A 14,935-nucleotide genomic window follows, 5' to 3' on the forward strand; every position below is an offset into this window, starting at 1 on the left:
AAAATTAAGTTGTTCTCTTAAAGTTTCAAGTTGCAATGTTAAAAATCACTACAGAGGGCCCAAACTGATTTTTTCTTAGCATGTGGAAGCTGTTTTAGGCCATGCAAAAAATTAAGTTGTTCTCTTAAAGTTTAGGGCGACCGTGGTTCAGGTGGTAGAGGGTCGTCTTTTGATCGAGAGGTTGGGGGTTCGATCCCAGTACCTGACCATGTGTCTAAGTGTCCTTGGGCAAAACACTGAACCCTAAGTTGCTCCCAGTGGTTGACTAGCGCCTTGCATGGCAGTCCTGTCCCATTGGTGTGTGAATGTCAGAGTGATTGGGTGAATGAGCTGATATGTAAAGCGCTTTGGGACTGCTTCAGTGTGGTGATAAGGCGCTATATAAATCAAGTCCATTTACCATTTTCAAGTTGCAATGTTAAAAATCACTTCAGAGGGCCCAAACTGATGTTTTCTCAGCGTGTTGAAGCTGTTTTAGGCCATACTAAAAAATTCAGTTCTTTTAAAGTTTTCAGCTGCAATGTTAAAAATCACTTCAGAGGGCCCAAACTGATGTTTTCTCAGCGTGTTGAAGCTGTTTTAGGCCATATTAAAAAAAAAAGTTGTTCTTTTAAAGTTTCCAGCTGCAATGTTAAAAATCACTTCAGAGGGCCCAAACTGATGTTTTCTCAGCGTGTTGAAGCTGTTTTAGGCCATACTAAAAAATTAAGTTGTTCTCTTAAAGTTTCAAGTTGCAATGTTAAAAATCACTTCAGAGGGCCCAAACTGATGTTTTCTCAGCATGTTGAAGCAGTTTTAGGCCATATTAAAAAATTAAGTTGTTCTCTTAAAGTTTCAAGTTACAATGCTAAAAATTACTTCAGCTGGCTCAAACTGATGTTTTCTCATTGTGTTGAAGCTGTTCAGGCCATACTAAAAAATTAAGTTATTCTCTTAAATTTTCAAGTTGCAATGTTAAAAATCACTTCGGAGGGCCCAAACGGATGTTTTCTCAGCGTGTTGAAGCTGTTTTAGGCCATACTAAAAAATGAAGTTGTTCTTTTAAAGTTTTCAGCTGCAATGTTAAAAATCACTTCAGAGGGCCCAAACTGATTTTTTCTTAGCATGTGGAAGCTGTTTTCGGCCATACTAAAAAATTAAGTTGTTCTCTTAAAGTTTCAAGTTGCAATGTTAAAAATCACTACAGAGGGCCCAAACTGATTTTTTCTTAGCATGTGGAAGCTGTTTTAGGCCATGCAAAAAATTAAGTTGTTCTCTTAAAGTTTAGGGCGACCGTGGTTCAGGTGGTAGAGGGTCGTCTTTTGATCGAGAGGTTGGGGGTTCGATCCCAGTACCTGACCATGTGTCTAAGTGTCCTTGGGCAAAACACTGAACCCTAAGTTGCTCCCAGTGGTTGACTAGCGCCTTGCATGGCAGTCCTGTCCCATTGGTGTGTGAATGTCAGAGTGATTGGGTGAATGAGCTGATATGTAAAGCGCTTTGGGACTGCTTCAGTGTGGTGATAAGGCGCTATATAAATCAAGTCCATTTACCATTTTCAAGTTGCAATGTTAAAAATCACTTCAGAGGACCCAAACTGATGTTTTCTCAGCGTGTTGAAGCTGTTTTAGGCCATACTAAAAAATTCAGTTCTTTTAAAGTTTTCAGCTGCAATGTTAAAAATCACTTCAGAGGGCCCAAACTGATGTTTTCTCAGCGTGTTGAAGCTGTTTTAGGCCATAATAAAAACAAAAACAAATTGTTCTTTTAAAGTTTTCAGCTGCAATGTTAAAAATCACTTCAGAGGGCCCAAACTGATGTTTTCTCAGCGTGTTGAAGCTGTTTTAGGCCATACTAAAAAATTAAGTTGTTCTCTTAAAGTTTCAAGTTGCAATGTTAAAAATCACTTCAGAGGGCCCAAACTGATGTTTTCTCAGCATGTTGAAGCTCTTTTAGGCCATACGAAAAAATTAAGTTGTTCTCTTAAAGTTTCAAGTTACAATGCTAAAAATTACTTCAGCTGGCTCAAACTGATGTTTTCTCATTGTGTTGAAGCTGTTCAGGCCATACTAAAAAATTAAGTTATTCTCTTAAATTTTCAAGTTGCAATGTTAAAAATCACTTCGGAGGGCCCAAACGGATGTTTTCTCAGCGTGTTGAAGCTGTTTTAGGCCATACTAAAAAATGAAGTTGTTCTTTTAAAGTTTTCAGCTGCAATGTTAAAAATCACTTCAGAGGGCCCAAACTGATTTTTTCTTAGCATGTGGAAGCTGTTTTAGGCCATACAAAAAATTAAGTTGTTCTCTTAAAGTTTAGGGCGACCGTGGCTCAGGTGGTAGAGGGTCGTCTTTTGATCGAGAGGTTCGGGGTTCGATCCCAGTACCTGACCATGTGTCTAAGTGTCCTTGGGCAAAACACTGAACCCTAAGTTGCTCCCAGTGGTTGACTAGCACCTTGCATGGCAGTCCTGTCCCATTGGTGTGTGAATGTCAGAGTGATTGGGTGAATGAGCTGATATGTAAAGCGCTTTGGGACTGCTTCAGTGTGGTTATAAGGCGCTATATAAATCAAGTCCATTTACCATTTTCAAGTTGCAATGTTAAAAATCACTTCAGAGGGCCCAAACTGATGTTTTCTCAGTGTGTTGAAGCTGTTTTAGGCCATACTAAAAAATTAAGTTGTTCTCTTGAAGTTTCAAGTTGCAATGTTAAAAATCACTTCAGAGGGCCCAAACTGATGTTTTCTCAGCGTGTTGAAGCTGTTTTAGGCCATACTAAAAAATTAAGTTGTTCTCTTGAAGTTTCAAGTTGCAATGTTAAAAATCACTTCAGAGGGCCCAAACTGATGTTTTCTCAGCATGTTGAAGCTCTTTTAGGCAATATTAAAAAATTAAGTTGTTCTCTTAAAGTTTCAAGATACAATGCTAAAAATTACTTCAGCTGGCTCAAACTGATGTTTTCTCATTGTGTTGAAGCTGTTCAGGCCATACTAAAAAATTAAGTTGTTCTCTTAAATTTTCAAGTTGCAATGTTAAAAATCACTTCGGAGGGCCCAAACTGACGTTTTCTCAGCGTGTTGAAGCTGTTTTAGGCCATACTTAAAAATTTTGATGTTCTCTTAAAGTTTCAAGTTGCAATGTTAAAAATTACTTCAGAGGGCCCAAACTGACGTTTTCTCAGCGTGTTGAAGCTGTTTTTGGCTATACTAAAAAATTTAGTTGTTCTCTTAAAGTTTCAAGTTGCAATGTTAAAAATCACTTCAGAGGGCCCAAACTGACGTTTTCTCAGCGTGTTGAAGCTGTTTTAGGCCATACTAAAAAATTAAGTTGTTCTCTTAAAGATTCAAGTTGCAATGTTAAAAATCACTTCAGAGGGCCCAAACTGACGTTTTCTCAGCGTGTTGAAGCTGTTTTTGGCTTTACTAAAAAAATTTAGTTGTTCTCTTAAAGTTTCAATTTGCTATGTTAAAAATCACTTCAGAGGGCCCAAACTGATGTTTTCTCAGCGTGTTGAAGCTGTTTTAGGCCATACTAAAAAATTTAGTTGTTCTCTTAAAGTTTCAAGTTGCAATGTTAAAAATCACTTCAGAGGGCCCAAACTGATGTTTTCTCAGCGTGTTGAAGCTGTTTTAGGCCATACTTAAAAATTTTGATGTTCTCTTAAAGTTTCAAGTTGCAATGTTAAAAATCACTTCAGAGGGCCCAAACTGACGTTTTCTCAGCGTGTTGAAGCTGTTTTAGGCCATACTAAAAAATTAAGTTGTTCTCTTAAAGTTTCAAGTTGCAATGTTAAAAATCACTTCAGAGGGCCCAAACTGACGTTTTCTCAGCGTGTTGAAGCTGTTTTTGGCTATACTAAAAAATTTTGTTGTTCTCTTAAAGTTTCAAGTTGCAATGTTAAAAATTACTTCAGAGGGCCCAAACTGACGTTTTCTCAGCGTGTTGAAGGTGTTTTACGCCATACTAAAAAATTTTGATGTTCTCTTAAAGTTTCAAGTTGCAATGTTAAGAATCACTTCAGAGGGCCCAAACTGACGTTTTCTCAGCGTGTTGAAGCTGTTTTTGGCTATACTAAAAAATTTAGTTGTTCTCTTAAAGTTTCAAGTTGCAATGTTAAAAATCACTTCAGAGGGCCCAAACTGACGTTTTCTCAGCGTGTTGAAGCTGTTTTAGGCCATACTAAAAAATTAAGTTGTTCTCTTAAAGATTCAAGTTGCAATGTTAAAAATCACTTCAGAGGGCCCAAACTGACGTTTTCTCAGCGTGTTGAAGCTGTTTTTGGCTACACTAAAAAAATGTAGTTGATCACTTAAAGTTTCAATTTGCTGTGTTAAAAATCACTTCAGAGGGCCCAAACTGATGTTTTCTTAGCATGTGGAAGCTGTTTTCGGCCATACTAAAAAATTAAGTTGTTCTCTTAAAGTTTCAAGTTGCAATGTTAAAAATCACTACAGAGGGCCCAAACTGATTTTTTCTTAGCATGTGGAAGCTGTTTTAGGCCATGCAAAAAATTAAGTTGTTCTCTTAAAGTTTAGGGCGACCGTGGTTCAGGTGGTAGAGGGTCGTCTTTTGATCGAGAGGTTGGGGGTTCGATCCCAGTACCTGACCATGTGTCTAAGTGTCCTTGGGCAAAACACTGAACCCTAAGTTGCTCCCAGTGGTTGACTAGCGCCTTGCGTGGCAGTCCTGTCCCATTGGTGTGTGAATGTCAGAGTGATTGGGTGAATGAGCTGATATGTAAAGCGCTTTGGGACTGCTTCAGTGTGGTGATAAGGCGCTATATAAATCAAGTCCATTTACCATTTTCAAGTTGCAATGTTAAAAATCACTTCAGAGGGCCCAAACTGATGTTTTCTCAGCGTGTTGAAGCTGTTTTAGGCCATCTTTAAAAATTAAGTTGTTCTTTTAAAGTTTCAAGTTGCAATGTTAAAAATCACTTCAGAGGGCCCAAACTGATGTTTTCTCAGCGTGTTGAAGCTGTTTTAGGCCATACTAAAAAATTAAGTTGTTCTCTTAAAGTTTCAAGTTGCAATGTTAAAAATCACTTCAGAGGGCCCAAACTGATGTTTTCTCAGCATGTTGAAGCTGTTTTAGGCCAAACTAAAAAATTAAGTTGTTCTCTTAAAGTTTCAAGATACAATAGTAAAAATTACTTCAGAGGGCCCAAACTGATGTTTTCTCATTGTGTTGAAGCTGTTCAGGCCATACTAAAAAATTAAGTTGTTCTCTTAAATTTTCAAGTTGCAATGTTAAAAATCACTTCGGAGGGCCCAAACGGATGTTTTCTCAGCGTGTTGAAGCTGTTTTAGGCCATACTTAAAAATTTTGATGTTCTCTTAAAGTTTCAAGTTGCAATGTTAAAAATTAATTCAGAGGGCCCAAACTGACGTTTTCTCAGCGTGTTGAAGCTGTTTTTGGCTATACTAAAAAATTTAGTTGTTCTCTTAAAGTTTCAAGTTGCAATGTTAAAAATCACTTCAGAGGGCCCAAACTGACGTTTTCTCAGCGTGTTGAAGCTGTTTTAGGCCATAATAAAAAATTAAGTTGTTCTCTTAAAGATTCAAGTTGCAATGTTAAAAATCACTTCAGAGGGCCCAAACTGACGTTTTCTCAGCGTGTTGAAGCTGTTTTTGGCTACACAAAAAAAATTTAGTTGATCTCTTAAAGTTTCAATTTGCTGTGTTAAAAATCACTTCAGAGGGCCCAAACTGATGTTTTCTCAGCGTGTTGAAGCTGTTTTAGGCCATACTAAAAAATTTAGTTGTTCTCTTAAAGTTTCAAGTTGCAATGTTAAAAATCACTTCAGAGGGCCCAAACTGATGTTTTCTCAGCGTGTTGAAGCTGTTTTAGGCCATACTTAAAAATTTTGATGTTCTCTTAAAGTTTCAAGTTGCAATGTTAAAAATCACTTCAGAGGGCCCAAACTGACGTTTTCTCAGCGTGTTGAAGCTGTTTTAGGCCATACTAAAAAATTTAGTTGTTCTCTTAAAGTTTCAAGTTGCAATGTTAAAAATCACTTCAGAGGGCCCAAACTGACGTTTTCTCAACGTGTTGAAGCTGTTTTAGGCCATACTAAAAAATTAAGTTGTTCTCTTAAAGTTTCAAGTTGCAATGTTAAAAATCACTTCAGAGGGCCCAAACTGACGTTTTCTCAGCGTGTTGAAGCTGTTTTTGGCTACACTAAAAAAATGTAGTTGATCACTTAAAGTTTCAATTTGCTGTGTTAAAAATCACTTCAGAGGGCCCAAACTGACGTTTTCTCAGCGTGTTGAAGCTGTTTTTGGCTACACTAAAAAATTTTAGTTGATCTCTAAAAGTTTCAATTTGCTGTGTTAAAAATCACTTCAGAGGGCCCAAACTGACGTTTTCTCAGCGTGTTGAAGCTGTTTTTGGCCATACTAAAAAATTTAGTTGTTCTATTAAAGTTTCAAGTTGCAATGTTAAAAATCACTTCAGAGGGCCCAAACTGATGTTTTCTCAGCGTGTTGAAGTTGTTTTAGGCCATACTTAAAAATTTTGATGTTCTCTTAAAGTTTCAAGTTGCAATGTTAAGAATCACTTCAGAGGGCCCAAACTGACGTTTTCTCAGCGTGTTGAAGCTGTTTTTGGCTATACTAAAAAATTTAGTTGTTCTCTTAAAGTTTAAAGTTGCAATGTTAAAAATTACTTCAGAGGGCCCAAACAGATGTTTTCTCAGCGTGTTGAAGCTGTTTTACGCCATACTAAAAAATTTAGTTCTTCTCTTAAAGTTTCAAGTTGCAATGTTAAAAATCACTTCAGAGGGCCCAAACTGACGTTTTCTCAGCGTGTTGAAGCTGTTTTAGGCCATACTAAAAAATTAAGTTGTTCTCTTAAAGTTTCAAGTTGCAATGTTAAAAATCACTTCAGAGGGCCCAAACTGACGTTTTCTCAGCGTGTTGAAGCTGTTTTTGGCTACACAAAAAAAATTTAGTTGATCTCTTAAAGTTTCAATTTGCTGTGTTAAAAATCACTTCAGAGGGCCCAAACTGATGTTTTCTCAGCGTGTTGAAGCTGTTTTAGGCCATATTAAAAAATTTAGTTGTTCTCTTAAAGTTTCAAGTTGCAATGTTAAAAATCACTTCAGAGGGCCCAAACTGATGTTTTCTCAGCGTGTTGAAGCTGTTTTAGGCCATACTTAAAAATTTTGATGTTCTCTTAAAGTTTCAAGTTGCAATGTTAAAAATCACTTCAGAGGGCCCAAACTGACGTTTTCTCAGCGTGTTGAAGCTGTTTTAGGCCATACTAAAAAATTAAGTTGTTCTCTTAAAGATTCAAGTTGCAATGTTAAAAATCACTTCAGAGGGCCCAAACTGACGTTTTCTCAGCGTGTTGAAGCTGTTTTTGGCTATACTAAAAAATTTTGTTGTTCTCTTAAAGTTTCAAGTTGCAATGTTGAAAATTACTTCAGAGGGCCCAAACTGACGTTTTCTCAGCGTGTTGAAGGTGTTTTACGCCATACTAAAAAATTTTGATGTTCTCTTAAAGTTTCAAGTTGCAATGTTAAAAATCACTTCAGAGGGCCCAAACTGACGTTTTCTCAGCGTGTTGAAGCTGTTTTTGGCTATACTAAAAAATTTAGTTGTTCTCTTAAAGTTTCAAGTTGCAATGTTAAAAATCACTTCAGAGGGCCCAAACTGACGTTTTCTCAGCGTGTTGAAGCTGTTTTAGGCCATACTAAAAAATTAAGTTGTTCTCTTAAAGATTCAAGTTGCAATGTTAAAAATCACTTCAGAGGGCCCAAACTGACGTTTTCTCAGCGTGTTGAAGCTGTTTTTGGCTACACTAAAAAAATGTAGTTGATCACTTAAAGTTTCAATTTGCTGTGTTAAAAATCACTTCAGAGGGCCCAAACTGATGTTTTCTTAGCATGTGGAAGCTGTTTTCGGCCATACTAAAAAATTAAGTTGTTCTCTTAAAGTTTCAAGTTGCAATGTTAAAAATCACTACAGAGGGCCCAAACTGATTTTTTCTTAGCATGTGGAAGCTGTTTTAGGCCATGCAAAAAATTAAGTTGTTCTCTTAAAGTTTAGGGCGACCGTGGTTCAGGTGGTAGAGGGTCGTCTTTTGATCGAGAGGTTGGGGGTTCGATCCCAGTACCTGACCATGTGTCTAAGTGTCCTTGGGCAAAACACTGAACCCTAAGTTGCTCCCAGTGGTTGACTAGCGCCTTGCGTGGCAGTCCTGTCCCATTGGTGTGTGAATGTCAGAGTGATTGGGTGAATGAGCTGATATGTAAAGCGCTTTGGGACTGCTTCAGTGTGGTGATAAGGCGCTATATAAATCAAGTCCATTTACCATTTTCAAGTTGCAATGTTAAAAATCACTTCAGAGGGCCCAAACTGATGTTTTCTCAGCGTGTTGAAGCTGTTTTAGGCCATACTAAAAAATTAAGTTGTTCTCTTGAAGTTTCAAGTTGCAATGTTAAAAATCACTTCAGAGGGCCCAAACTGATGATTTCTCAGCGTGTTGAAGCTGTTTTAGGCCATACTAAAAAATTAAGTTGTTCTCTTGAAGTTTCAAGTTGCAATGTTAAAAATCACTTCAGAGGGCCCAAACTGATGTTTTCTCAGCATGTTGAAGCTCTTTTAGGCCATACGAAAAAATTAAGTTGTTCTCTTAAAGTTTCAAGATACAATGCTAAAAATTACTTCAGCTGGCTCAAACTGATGTTTTCTCATTGTGTTGAAGCTGTTCAGGCCATACTAAAAAATTAAGTTGTTCTCTTAAATTTTCAAGTTGCAATGTTAAAAATCACTTCAGAGGGCCCAAACTGATGTTTTCTCAGCGTGTTGAAGCTGTTTTAGGCCATACTTAAAAATTTTGATGTTCTCTTAAAGTTTCAAGTTGCAATGTTAAGAATCACTTCAGAGGGCCCAAACTGACGTTTTCTCAGCGTGTTGAAGCTGTTTTTGGCTATACTAAAAAATTTAGTTGTTCTCTTAAAGTTTCAAGTTGCAATGTTAAAAATCACTTCAGAGGGCCCAAACTGACGTTTTCTCAGCGTGTTGAAGCTGTTTTAGGCCATAATAAAAAATTAAGTTGTTCTCTTAAAGTTTCAAGTTGCAATGTTAAAAATCACTTCAGAGGGCCCAAACTGACGTTTTCTCAGCGTGTTGAAGCTGTTTTAAGCCACACAAAAAAAATTTAGTTGATCTCTTAAAGTTTCAATTTGCTTTGTTAAAAATCACTTCAGAGGGCCCAAACTGATGTTTTCTCAGCGTGTTGAAGCTGTTTTAGGCCATACTAAAAAATTTAGTTGTTCTCTTAAAGTTTCAAGTTGCAATGTTAAAAATCACTTCAGAGGGCCCAAACTGATGTTTTCTCAGCGTGTTGAAGCTGTTTTAGGCCATACTTAAAAATTTTGATGTTCTCTTAAAGTTTCAAGTTGCAATGTTAAAAATCACTTCAGAGGGCCCAAACTGACGTTTTCTCAGCGTGTTGAAGCTGTTTTAGGCCATACTAAAAAATTAAGTTGTTCTCTTAAAGATTCAAGTTGCAATGTTAAAAATCACTTCAGAGGGCCCAAACTGACGTTTTCTCAGCGTGTTGAAGCTGTTTTTGGCTATACTAAAAAATTTTGTTGTTCTCTTAAAGTTTCAAGTTGCAATGTTAAAAATTACTTCAGAGGGCCCAAACTGACGTTTTCTCAGCGTGTTGAAGGTGTTTTAGGCCATACTAAAAAATTTTGATGTTCTCTTAAAGTTTCAAGTTGCAATGTTAAGAATCACTTCAGAGGGCCCAAACTGACGTTTTCTCAGCGTGTTGAAGCTGTTTTTGGCTATACTAAAAAATTTAGTTGTTCTCTTAAAGTTTCAAGTTGCAATGTTAAAAATCACTTCAGAGGGCCCAAACTGACGTTTTCTCAACGTGTTGAAGCTGTTTTAGGCCATACTAAAAAATTAAGTTGTTCTCTTAAAGTTTCAAGTTGCAATGTTAAAAATCACTTCAGAGGGCCCAAACTGACGTTTTCTCAGCGTGTTGAAGCTGTTTTTGGCTACACTAAAAAAATGTAGTTGATCACTTAAAGTTTCAATTTGCTGTGTTAAAAATCACTTCAGAGGGCCCAAACTGACGTTTTCTCAGCGTGTTGAAGCTGTTTTTGGCTACACTAAAAAATTTTAGTTGATCTCTAAAAGTTTCAATTTGCTGTGTTAAAAATCACTTCAGAGGGCCCAAACTGACGTTTTCTCAGCGTGTTGAAGCTGTTTTTGGCCATACTAAAAAATTTAGTTGTTCTATTAAAGTTTCAAGTTGCAATGTTAAAAATCACTTCAGAGGGCCCAAACTGATGTTTTCTCAGCGTGTTGAAGTTGTTTTAGGCCATACTTAAAAATTTTGATGTTCTCTTAAAGTTTCAAGTTGCAATGTTAAAAATCACTTCAGAGGGCCCAAACTGACGTTTTCTCAGCGTGTTGAAGCTGTTTTTGGCTATACTAAAAAATTTAGTTGTTCTCTTAAAGTTTAAAGTTGCAATGTTAAAAATTACTTCAGAGGGCCCAAACTGACGTTTTCTCAGCGTGTTGAAGCTGTTTTAGGCCATACTAAAAAATTTAGTTCTTCTCTTAAAGTTTCAAGTTGCAATGTTAAAAATCACTTCAGAGGGCCCAAACTGACGTTTTCTTACCGTGTTGAAGCTGTTTTTTGCTAAACTAAAAAATTTAGTTGTTCTCTTAAAGTTTCAAGTTGCAATGTTAAAAATCACTTCAGAGGGCCCAAACTGACGTTTTCTCAGCGTGTTGAAGCTGTTTTAGGCCATACTTAAAAATTTTGATGTTCTCTTAAAGTTTCAAGTTGCAATGTTAAAAATCACTTCAGAGGGCCCAAACTGACATTTTCTCAGCGTGTTGAAGCTGTTTTAGGCCATACTTAAAAATTTAGTTGATCTCTTAAAGTTTTAAGTTGCAATATTAAAAATTAATTCAGAGGGCCCAAACTGACGTTTTCTCAGTGTGTTGAAGCTGTTTTTGGCTATACTAAAAAATTTAGTTGTTCTCTTAAAGTTTCAAGTTGCAATGTTAAAAATTACTTCAGAGGGCCCAAACTGACGTTTTCTCAGCGTGTTGAAGCTGTTTTAGGCCATACTAAAAAATTAAGTTGTTCTCTTAAAGATTCAAGTTGCAATGTTAAAAATCACTTCAGAGGGCCCAAACTGACGTTTTCTCAGCGTGTTGAAGCTGTTTTTGGCTACACTAAAAAAGTTTAGTTGATCTCTTAAAGTTTCACGTTGCTGTGTTAAAAATCACTTCAGAGGGCCCAAACTGATGTTTTCTCAGCGTGTTGAAGCTGTTTTAGGCCATATTAAAAATTTAAGTTGTTCTCTTAAAGTTTCAAGTTGCAATGTTAAAAATCACTTCAGAGGGCCTAAACTGACGTTTTCTCAGCGTGTTGAAGCTGTTTTTGGCTATACAAAAAAATTTAGTTGTTCTCTTAAAGTTTAAAGTTGCAATGTTAAAAATTACTTCAGAGGGCCCAAACAGATGTTTTCTCAGCGTGTTGAAGCTGTTTTAGGCCATACTAAAAAATTTAGTTGTTCTCTTAAAGTTTCAAGTTGCAATGTTAAAAATTACTTCAGAGGGCCCAAACTGACGTTTTCTCAGCGTGTTGAAGCTGTTTTAGGCCATACTAAAAAATAAAGTTGTTCTCTTAAAGATTCAAGTTGCAATGTTAAAAATCACTTCAGAGGGCCCAAACTGACGTTTTCTCAGCGTGTTGAAGGTGTTTTAGGCCATACTAAAAAATTTTGATGTTCTCTTAAAGTTTCAAGTTGCAATGTTAAGAATCACTTCAGAGGGCCCAAACTGACGTTTTCTCAGCGTGTTGAAGCTGTTTTTGGCTATACTAAAAAATTTAGTTGTTCTCTTAAAGTTTCAAGTTGCAATGTTAAAAATCACTTCAGAGGGCCCAAACTGACGTTTTCTCAGCGTGTTGAAGCTGTTTTAGGCCATACTAAAAAATTAAGTTGTTCTCTTAAAGATTCAAGTTGCAATGTTAAAAATCACTTCAGAGGGCCCAAACTGACGTTTTCTCAGCGTGTTGAAGCTGTTTTTGGCTACACTAAAAAAATGTAGTTGATCACTTAAAGTTTCAATTTGCTGTGTTAAAAATCACTTCAGAGGGCCCAAACTGATGTTTTCTCAGCGTGTTGAAGCTGTTTTAGGCCATACTAATAAATTTAGTTGTTCTCTTAAAGTTTCAAGTTGCAATGTTAAAAATCACTTCAGAGGGCCCAAACTGATGTTTTCTCAGCGTGTTGAAGCTGTTTTAGGCCATACTTAAAAATGTTGATGTTCTCTTAAAGTTTCAAGTTACAATGTTAAAAATCACTTCAGAGGGCCCAAACTGACGTTTTCTCAGCGTGTTGAAGCTGTTTTTGGCTATACTAAAAAATTTTGTTGTTCTCTTAAAGTTTCAAGTTGCAATGTTAAAAATTAGTTCAGAGGGCCCAAACTGACGTTTTCTCAGCGTGTTGAAGCTGTTTTAGGCCATACTAAAAAAATAAGTTGTTCTCTTAAAGATTCAAGTTGCAATGTTAAAAATCACTTCAGAGGGCCCAAACTGACGTTTTCTCAGCGTGTTGAAGCTGTTTTTGGCTATACTAAAAAATTTTGTTGTTCTCTTAAAGTTTCAAGTTGCAATGTTAAGAATCACTTCAGAGGGCCCAAACTGACGTTTTCTCAGCGTCTTGAAGCTGTTTTTGGCTATACTAAAAAATTTAGTTGTTCTCTTAAAGTTTCAAGTTGCAATGTTAAAAATTACTTCAGAGGGCCCAAACAGATGTTTTCTCAGCGTGTTGAAGCTGTTTTAGGCCATACTAAAAAATTAAGTTGTTCTCTTAAAGATTCAAGTTGCAATGTTAAAAATCACTTCAGAGGGCCCAAACTGACGTTTTCTCAGCGTGTTGAAGCTGTTTTTGGCTACACTAAAAAATTTTAGTTGATCTCTAAAAGTTTCAATTTGCTGTGTTAAAAATCACTTCAGAGGGCCCAAACTGACGTTTTCTCAGCGTGTTGAAGCTGTTTTTGGCCATACTAAAAAATTTAGTTGTTCTATTAAAGTTTCAAGTTGCAATGTTAAAAATCACTTCAGAGGGCCCAAACTGATGTTTTCTCAGCGTGTTGAAGTTGTTTTAGGCCATACTTAAAAATTTTGATGTTCTCTTAAAGTTTCAAGTTGCAATGTTAAAAATCACTTCAGAGGGCCCAAACTGACGTTTTCTCAGCGTGTTGAAGCTGTTTTTGGCTATACTAAAAAATTTAGTTGTTCTCTTAAAGTTTAAAGTTGCAATGTTAAAAATTACTTCAGAGGGCCCAAACAGATGTTTTCTCAGCGTGTTGAAGCTGTTTTACGCCATACTAAAAAATTTAGTTCTTCTCTTAAAGTTTCAAGTTGCAATGTTAAAAATCACTTCAGAGGGCCCAAACTGACGTTTTCTTACCGTGTTGAAGCTGTTTTTTGCTAAACTAAAAAATTTAGTTGTTCTCTTAAAGTTTCAAGTTGCAATGTTAAAAATCACTTCAGAGGGCCCAAACTGACGTTTTCTCAGCGTGTTGAAGCTGTTTTAGGCCATACTTAAAAATTTTGATGTTCTCTTAAAGTTTCAAGTTGCAATGTTAAGAATCACTTCAGAGGGCCCAAACTGACATTTTCTCAGCGTGTTGAAGCTGTTTTAGGCCATACTTAAAAATTTAGTTGATCTCTTAAAGTTTTAAGTTGCAATATTAAGAATCACTTCAGAGGGCCCAAACTGACGTTTTCTCAGTGTGTTGAAGCTGTTTTTGGCTATACTAAAAAATTTAGTTGTTCTCTTAAAGTTTCAAGTTGCAATGTTAAAAATTACTTCAGAGGGCACAAACTGACGTTTTCTCAGCGTGTTGAAGCTGTTTTAGGCCATACTAAAAAATTAAGTTGTTCTCTTAAAGATTCAAGTTGCAATGTTAAAAATCACTTCAGAGGGCCCAAACTGACGTTTTCTCAGCGTGTTGAAGCTGTTTTTGGCTACACTAAAAAAGTTTAGTTGATCTCTTAAAGTTTCACGTTGCTGTGTTAAAAATCACTTCAGAGGGCCCAAACTGATGTTTTCTCAGCGTGTTGAAGCTGTTTTAGGCCATACTAATAAATTTAGTTGTTCTCTTAAAGTTTCAAGTTGCAATGTTAAAAATCACTTCAGAGGGCCCAAACTGACGTTTTCTCAGCGTGTTGAAGCTGTTTTTGGCTATACAAAAAAATTTAGTTGTTCTCTTAAAGTTTAAAGTTGCAATGTTAAAAATTACTTCAGAGGGCCCAAACAGATGTTTTCTCAGCGTGTTGAAGCTGTTTCACGCCATACTAAAAAATTTAGTTGTTCTCTTAAAGTTTCAAGTTGCAATGTTAAAAATTACTTCAGAGGGCCCAAACAGATGTTTTCTCAGCGTGTTGAAGCTGTTTTAGGCCATACTAAAAAATTAAGTTGTTCTCTTAAAGATTCAAGTTGCAATGTTAAAAATCACTTCAGAGGGCCCAAACTGATGTTTTCTCAGCGTGTTGAAGTTGTTTTAGGCCATACTTAAAAATTTTGATGTTCGCTTAAAGTTTCAAGTTGCAATGTTAAGAATCACTTCAGAGGGCCCAAACTGACGTTTTCTCAGCGTGTTGAAGCTGTTTTTGGCTATACTAAAAAATTTATTTGTTCTCTTAAAGTTTAAAGTTGCAATGTTAAAAATTACTTCAGAGGGCCCAAACAGATGTTTTCTCAGCGTGTTGAAGCTGTTTTACGCCATACTAAAAAATTTAGTTCTTCTCTTAAAGTTTCAAGTTGCAATGTTAAAAATCACTTCAGAGGGCCCAAACTGACGTTTTCTTACCGTGTTGAAGCTGTTTTTTGCTAAACTAAAAAATTTAGTTGTTCTCTTAAAGTTTCAAGTTGCAATGTTAAAAATCACTTCAGAGGGCCCAAACAGA

This window comes from Gouania willdenowi, chromosome 21 (assembly GCF_900634775.1).
Source record: "Gouania willdenowi chromosome 21, fGouWil2.1, whole genome shotgun sequence".
Classification (NCBI taxonomy): Eukaryota; Metazoa; Chordata; class Actinopteri; order Blenniiformes; family Gobiesocidae; genus Gouania; species Gouania willdenowi.